Source organism: Myotis nattereri (assembly GCF_964212035.1).
Source record: "Myotis nattereri genome assembly, chromosome: 15".
NCBI lineage: Eukaryota > Metazoa > Chordata > Mammalia > Chiroptera > Vespertilionidae > Myotis > Myotis nattereri.
In genome coordinates, this window is record NC_138090.1 from 24,206,049 (window position 1) to 24,214,362 (window position 8,314).

Here is an 8,314-nt window from a genome sequence, read left to right on the forward strand (position 1 = left end):
ATTTAAGTGTTTAAATAGTGCTGGTGAAAACTAAATGTTATTTTGAGTATCTTGGCCTAAGACTTTCTGTTCAGAGCTCAAGTATGGGAGATTTCTTAGAAGGACACAAAGAACCTGCTGAGATAGTAAAGCTTACCTCTGCCCCTTTTGTTCTTTACTGTTTTCAGAGATTGAAGAGTGTGGATACCAAGTATGTCAGTCAGGGTTACAAATCATAGAAATACATCCAATATAGATAAGTTACAGGTAGGAATGATGGCTCCTGTAACTGGAAGCCCAGAAGGTGGCTCTAGCTTCAGGGCCTCAAACATCATCAGAGCTCTCTCCTCATCTCTCATCTCCTCATGCTACCGTTTGGCTAGTGATCTTCCTGTGGCAAGATAGGATCATTGGCAGTCAAAGTCAACAACTTCCTAATACGTGGGATCCTTGAGAAAGACTGAGTGTTTTTCTGTTACTTCCAGCAGAAGTTCCAGGGAAGACTCTGATTGGACAGTCAGGAGTCATGTGACCATCTCTTAACCAAACACTGTAGGTGGAAGATGATATATTCTGATTGACTGAGACTGGATTATTATTTACCCGACATGGCATATTAGTTTCCTATGGCTGCTGTAACAAATTGCCACAAGCATGGTTGCTTAAAAATCTCACGCTTTTTCTCTTACAGTTCTAGGAGCTACAGATCTAAAATCAATTTTATTGGGGTAAAATCAAGGTGTAGATGAGTCTGGTTCCTTATGGAGGCTCTAGAAGAGAATTTGTTTCCTTGTCTTTTGCAGTTAATGATCTATATTCTTTGAATTTCTTATCTAATAGCCTATTCCTCCATCTTCAAAATCAGTAACATAGCAGCTTTAAGTCTCTCTTTTTCACATTGTTGTCACATGGCCTGTTCTGTGTTCTATAATTTAATCTTTCTTTGCCTCCCTCTTGTAAGGAAACTTGTAGTTACGTTTAGGGCCCACCCAAATAATACAGGATGATTTTCTTATCTCAAGATCCTTAACTTAATCACACCTACAAAGTCCTTTTAGATGTGGAAGTTAACATTAATGGGTTCCAGGGATTAGAACAAGGACATATTTGGGGGTCAATATTCAGCCTACCAAAGATGGGATCCAGTCCCACAAAACCATTGGCTAAAGAAAAATTATTAGAGAACATATCAGGTGTCTTGTGCATTTCCTCAAAAGAAAGGATTCTTGGTACATAACCAAAGAGCATACCAACCAACCAACCACCAAGCAACCAACAAAACCAATGTATGCTTTGTGGAACACTGCTAGTTGTTATTAAAAATACATCTTTCCCTTCTTCCTTAATAACAGTGTTTTATTAGCACATGACCAACCAGAATAAAAACTAAATTTAACCTCTGAAGTTAGATGTGCCCATGTGGCTAAGTTTTTGCCAATAAAGTGTGAATGGAAATGGTATGTCCAGTTTCTGCATCACATGCTTAAAAGAAATTGTTTGCCCTCTTTTCTCCCTTCCCATAGACTATAACTCAGTTTGGTCAGTAACTCAGCTCCAACCAGTGGGTGAGGATGGTACACGAAGGGATGTTGGAGCTGTAAGATAGAAGGAACCTGGATCCCTGAATGTCCTTATGGAATAGAGCTGTCTCACCAATCTAGATTAGCTTCACTATAACTTATTTATGTCACTATACATTTTAATTAAAATTTTCTTAAGAGAATTATATTTACATGTAACATTTTGCAAAACTATAGTATAATATCACAATCAAGATATTGACAGTATAGAATCCACAAATCATATTCAGATTTCCTCAATTTTACATGTACTCATTTGTGTTTGTGTGTGTGTTTTGTGTATTTAGTTCTTTACAATTTTATCATGTGTAAGTTTATGTATCAAGCCACTATGATTTGAGGGTTTGCTTTTTTTTTTTCCAGCAGCTTAGCCTTTATACTAATACAAGACAGTTGAAAAACATTTGCCAAGAAAGAATGATGTATTCAAAGGCAGGGGACACTGAAATGTATCTAAAATAGATTTCACTGGGCAAAAGTCAAGGGGTTGGCAGGTCTGTTATCTTTGAGATTCTAGAGGATAATTTGTTTTCTTGTCTTGTGCATATCCGCATATTCTGTTGATTGAGCCATATTCTTTGCATTCCTTATCTGGTCTGCAAATAATATCTTATTAAGCAATAGTCAGCATGTATTAGGCACTGGCTGTGTACCAAGCATCATGTCAAGTTTGGGGCAATGCAATGTGAGGTAAGACAGTCCCAGGAATGACAGCCCTGGTGGGTATGTTTATCATGCAACAGGAGTTTGTTCTATTGCCTGCTCCCTATTGCTGTGCAACAACCTGGATATAAAAGACACTCATCTCCACAGTGACTGGATCCTCCAGCAGACATCTGCTCCAGAGCTGCTTCTTTTGAACCCCCTTCAGAAAATGAAGAGCAAACCCCATGAACTTCCTCCTTGTGTGGGGGCCTCCTCTTAAGTGAGAATAGGCTTTGCAAGGAATTCTGTTGATTGAATTGTAAGAGAAAACCACTACATTCTATTTTTAGTTTCCTCAGAAGTAGACCTTGAGGCAAGGAGTCAAGTGGAAATAGTTTACTTGGGAAGTGACCTCAGGAAATACCAGTAGGGGAGTGAGGGTGTGAGGCAGGGAAGGAAAAGGAATCCAGCTCTTACTAGGATAACTGTTACTCCTTCTGGGAAAGCTCTGAAACCCAGTGTAAACAACTTTCTCAGAGTCATCTCATTTGGGGTGGGAAGTGGGGGAGGGGGCAAGGCAGCTCACTATTTACTCACTAACACCCTTCGATTATTTGTTGAGGATATGTTGTGGGCCTGGTATGTGGGTGCATTTATTCCCTATCACTTCCAGTCTTCCCATAACAGAGCAATGCAAAAACAATACAGATGCTGGCATTTGGAAGCTGGGCAGGCAGGCACCAATGTGGCAGGAGGAAGGGGATGGCAGTGAGGCACCAGTAGCATCTGATACATACAAAGTCCTATAAAGCTTTGCCTTTTAAGGATCCATCATATTGAGGTTACTATCCAGTGTCTCTCTTATCCCAGTCATTTCCTTGGGCACAACTCCTGAAATTTCTATTGAGGAAGTGGCTTGGGCTTGTGGCATGAGTCCTATGGAATGCATAGACGTTTTCCAGAGAGAAGAGAAGAAACAGACCTTTTGATGGAAGAAATCATGGGCAAAAGCATAGAGTCAGAATTGAGTGCCATGTGTCTGAGGGGTGAAGAGGGGCTGGCTATATCTCTGCTGGGAGAAAAAAGGAGATATCATTCTGTGTACCGCTCAGATTCATTAATGTGCAGGAGAAGACCTTGTCTATGAGTTGGAACTGTGCAATACACCGCAGCAAGATGGATGAAGTGTACAGGAAGGAGAAGGCATGATCTGGGTGGATCCCCATTTTCCCACCCTTTTCCTGACATACCCTTTTTCTCAGAATAACTCACTTGACGGCTTCTGGAAACTTCTTTAGAGCTCTGCTGTGGTAATGGGGAACTGCAGCATCTGAAGGTACTGTTCTCATACACTTTGAGGAGCTTCCTTCTGCCCCCGAAGATAATTTCTCCAGGAAGCCACACTTTTAGGGGTGGTGGTTTTAAAATAGGATGTGCTATGATTAGCTAGGAGGTATCTTAATTATGTCTTACCTATGGTATAGTAATTAACTTGAACTAATGAATGGCTTACCTTTCTAATCTTTAAACTTAGAGGAAGAATGGCAAGGAGACAAGAAGCATGGATTTTGGAGTAAGAGCAATAAAGATTTGAACCCTGGTTCTGCACAAAAGATTTCTAAAATGATGAAATAAGATGATGCCTTTGTCCCTCACAGACACTCCCTGGGCAGTGTTAGCTGCATCTGTTAGAGATCAAGATTAAGATTCCATGTTCACACCTGCTGGTGTGGCTCAGGGGCTGAGTGTTGACCTATGAACCAGGAAGTCATGATCTGATTCCAGGTTGGAAGGCACATGCCCAGGGTTGCGAGCTTGATCTCCAGTGAGGGATGTGCAGGAGGCAACTTATTGATGTTTCCATCTCTCTATCCTTCTCCCTTCCTTTCTGAAATCAATAAAAGAAATATTTTTTAAAAGATTACATATGCAAAACTTGTACAGGAATGTTCACAGCAGCATTATTCATAATAGCTCTAAAGAAGAAACAACCCAAATGTCCATCAATGAATGAATGGATAAATAAAATGTGATATATCCATACAAGTTGGTATTAATCAGCCATAACAATCAATGAGGTACTAATACATGTAACAACAATGGATGGGCCTGGAAAACAATAAGCTCATATTTTTATCAGGCAGTTTCACAAGCCAGTTACTGGAAGCAACATATTACATGATTTCATTTCTATAAAATGTCCTGAATTGGCAAATCCATAGACATGGAAAGCAGATTGGTGGTTGCCAGTGGCCTGGGGATTTGAGGTGAAATGGGGTGACAGCTAATGGGGTGATGAAATGTAGTGATGATTGCACAACTCTGAATACTAAAGACTATTGATTTGTATAGTTTAAATGGGTAAATTGATATGTTAATTATATCTCAATAAAATTGTTATTAAAAATGTCATTTTGCCCTGGCTGGTGTGCTCAGTGGTTAGAGTGGTGGCCTACACATCCAAGGATCATGGGTTTGATTCCCAGTTAAGGGCATGTACTTGGGTTACAGGTTCTATCCCTGGCCCTGATCAGGGCACATGCAGAGGCAACCAATCAATGTGTCACTCTCAAATCGATGTCTCTCTCTCTCTCTCTCTCTCTCTCTCTCTCTCTCTCCTACTCCATTATCCCCCTTTCCCTCCATCCTTTCCACTCTCTCTCAAAAAAGAAAAAGAAAAGAAAAAGAAAAATATATTCTCAGGTGAGGGTTAACAAGAACAACATGTCATTGTAATTTCAATGTATTTTGAGTGGGAAGGGGATAGGATGGCCTAAGGAAGTGTGTCATAGTTGGTAAAATCAATATGGGTAAAAGTTTAGGAGTCACTATCTTAAAAAAATAAGCATAATTCTCTTGCTCCACCATCTCAATCTGACAGCTTTGCCCCTGGGACTCTCCTTCCTCTTTCTCAGGGAAAGAAGAAAAGGGTACAGACCGGGAGAGAAAGCGAGCTTTGAATAATAAATGGTTTTCAATTCGCTGCATTGAAAATTGAGAGTCGACTTGTATTTATTTTGTTTCTCCTCTAACTGCAAGGGTAATTTTATGCCGGGATTATTCTAGTCATTCTAATTATGCATGCATCAATATTTATTGGTGTTTACCTAACCCACAGCGCACCCAAATGCTTCCCCCCCTCAGAGACTATTGGCAGTGCAGTATAAAATGCATAGGTGGCGCACCGTACAGAGATGAAGCTGCTTTAATTTCTCCATCTTTATTTGTAAGGAATATTCAGGTGGTGTTTCTTGAAAAGCAACATGTATGCCATTCAGATGCATCCAAGAAACCAAAGGTAGTGCTGTGAATGCTATGAGTTCATGATATGTATTGAATGCAATTCCTGCACAGATGTTTCATTAGGGATTCAGTTATGTAAGACAAATTAAAACGTAGCATTTGTTTAGATTTTCCTTTTTGCAAAGAACCTCTTCTCTTTAGCTGTGTGTTTGAATTTCTCTGTCACTGACAGGACCCTGTAGAATCTCTTCTCTTTTACCGAGCACTTACCTCTTCTCTACTGTCTCCCCCTCTTCCTCTTTTCCCTTTTACTTCATCCCTCCTCTCCATTTCCTTTCTTTGCCTCCCCTTTTCCCCGATTCCTTTTTAATTTTCTTCCCAGCTCCTAATTGGGCAAAACCCAAAATTCCACCTTCAGCCTTCTTTCCTTCCACTGTCTACATCCTTCATCTAAAACTCTTCAGTTCTCTTGGTGTCAACTCTGAACCCTGAGTTGATGATTCCCAAATATATATGAATCTGCCACTGGGATTTATTTATGGGGATGGTCCATTTATCGTAACCTAATGCGCAGAAGTGGATTCCTTATCTCCAGGAATACCTGGCTTTGGCCTCCCTTCTTTTCCTTTATTCTCATATTAGTTTAATTTTGCCTGGCAAAGCCTCTTGGACTCATTCACTCTTTTTCTGTTCCTTGGCTTTCACTCTGTTTTTCCGATAGCCTTCTAACTGGAGTAACACCCCAGAGGGTCAGCAAGTTAATCTTGGCATTCTGTAAGGTTTGATCATCTCTTAGACAATCCAATCTGAGACCACTTCTTTATTCAACTCTCCAGGCTCCAAAAAAGCTTCATCCCTGCACCACTCCCTTAAGTCCTGTGGAATGAGATGAAGCTGAGAGAGAGCCTTAGGTAAGAGGACATGAACTGGGGCGACGCAGGGGAGGGTGTGGGGGTCCAAACACACAATGTGGGCCACAGAGCTTTGGGAATGTGGAAGAAGAGAGAGAGGAAATACCAGCAGGAAGATTTCCTTTCTATCAGGGGGGTGGCCCTGTGGAATGGCTGTTATTCTTTCACTTAGAGGCATCTTGCTTAACTACATGTACTCAGAGTTTAGTCACTCAAATTGTTAATTTCAATACAAATACAGTATTGTGAATGCAGTATTTTTTGCTAAGATTCTTTAATATTCTCATGTATCTTGAAAAAAAAATCCTCACCTGAAGATATTATTTCCCCTTAATTTTTAGAGAGAGTAGAAGGGAGGAGGGTGAGAGAGAGAGAAACATTGACATGAGTAAGACACATAGATTGGTTGCCTCCCACACACGCCCTGACTGGGGCCAGGGATAGAATCTGCAACTGAGGTATTTCCCTTGACTAGGAATCGAACCTGAGACCCTTTAGTGCACAGGCCGACACTCTAATCACTGAGCCAAACCGGCGGGGCTATCATGCATCCTAAATATATTTTCAAACAACTTCATAACTAAAGGTTTACCTCATGCAACTTATGGAAGATATTTATCATATACTTGACCAAGCTAATCCACATTGTCAAATCAATCAGCCAGATCAAAGGATTTGAATTTCCTTTTTTAGTTCTATGCTTCAAATTGTATTTAATGATTAGCTGTTAGAAAAAAATATGACTTCATATTTCAGTTCACATAAATATAATAGCACCTTTATGACAACTCGTTCATGTTTGGTAGGTAGATTGATTGATTGTGGAATTTCTTGTTGTTGCCTTGAGTTTTTTTACTTAGATTGTTTTTATTGGAAAATTTAGAGCATGTTAAAGGGGAAAGAAAGGGGGTGGGGTGCATTGAGCAGAAGACATTTGAGTAGGGAATTAAAGGAGGCCAGGGAATTGGTCAAGGAGACAAGAGGATTCCAGGCAGAGGGAAAAGCTAGAGCAGGTGTGTGCCCCATGTGTTTGAAGAGCAGGTGGAAGTGAATGAGGTGATAGAAGTCTGAGACGTGGTCTAAGAGCTACAGGGGCCAGATCATCTAGACTTGGAGCCATTTAAAGATTTTTGGCTTTTATTCTGGGCGATATGAGGAGCCTTTGCCAGGTTTTTAGCAAATGGGTGATGTGATAAGACAATGTTTATAAAAGGATTTCTCTGGTGCTAGGTTGAGAATGGACAGTAGGGAGACAAGGATGAAATCAGAAGGACTGATTAGGGGACTTTTACTGCCATCTAGGTAGGAGGTGATGGTAGCTTGGACCAGGTTAGTAGCAGTGGGGTAGTCAAGTAGTGAATATATTCTGAATGTAGAGCCCGCAAGATTTCTTGATGGACTGGATGTGGATTGAGTCAAATAGCAGAGACAAGGGGAGTTCAGTGCCTGTAGGCTGTGCTCTCAGAAGGATGAAGTTGCCCTCGCTGAGATGGGGAAAGCTGTGGGTAAAGTAAGTTAGGAACATGTAAGTTGGGGAATAGGAGTGGAGTGAGCTGTGAGCTGATAGCTCTGCAGGATAGGTGGAAGAAAAGTTACAGCTCATGGGACAATAGGAAGAAGAGGAGCGGTGTGAGAGAGAGTGAGAGCCCTGGTCAGTTGCTGGGAGCATCGTCTCATGCACTGAAGGGTCACAGGTGTGATTCCTGGTCAGGGCTCATGCCCAAGTTGCAGGTCCCTAGTCAGGGTATGTGTGGGAAGCAACAAATCAATATTTCTCTCAGACATCAATGTTTCTCTCCCCCTCTCTCTCTTTCTCCTTTCCCTTCCTTTCTCTCTAAAGCAGTGGTTCTCAACCTTGGCTGCACATTAGAATCACCTGGGAATCTTTTTAAAATCCGGATTTCTGGGCCTCATCCTCCAGAAATTGTTTCTTTGTTACTGATGTTGTGGCTCCAC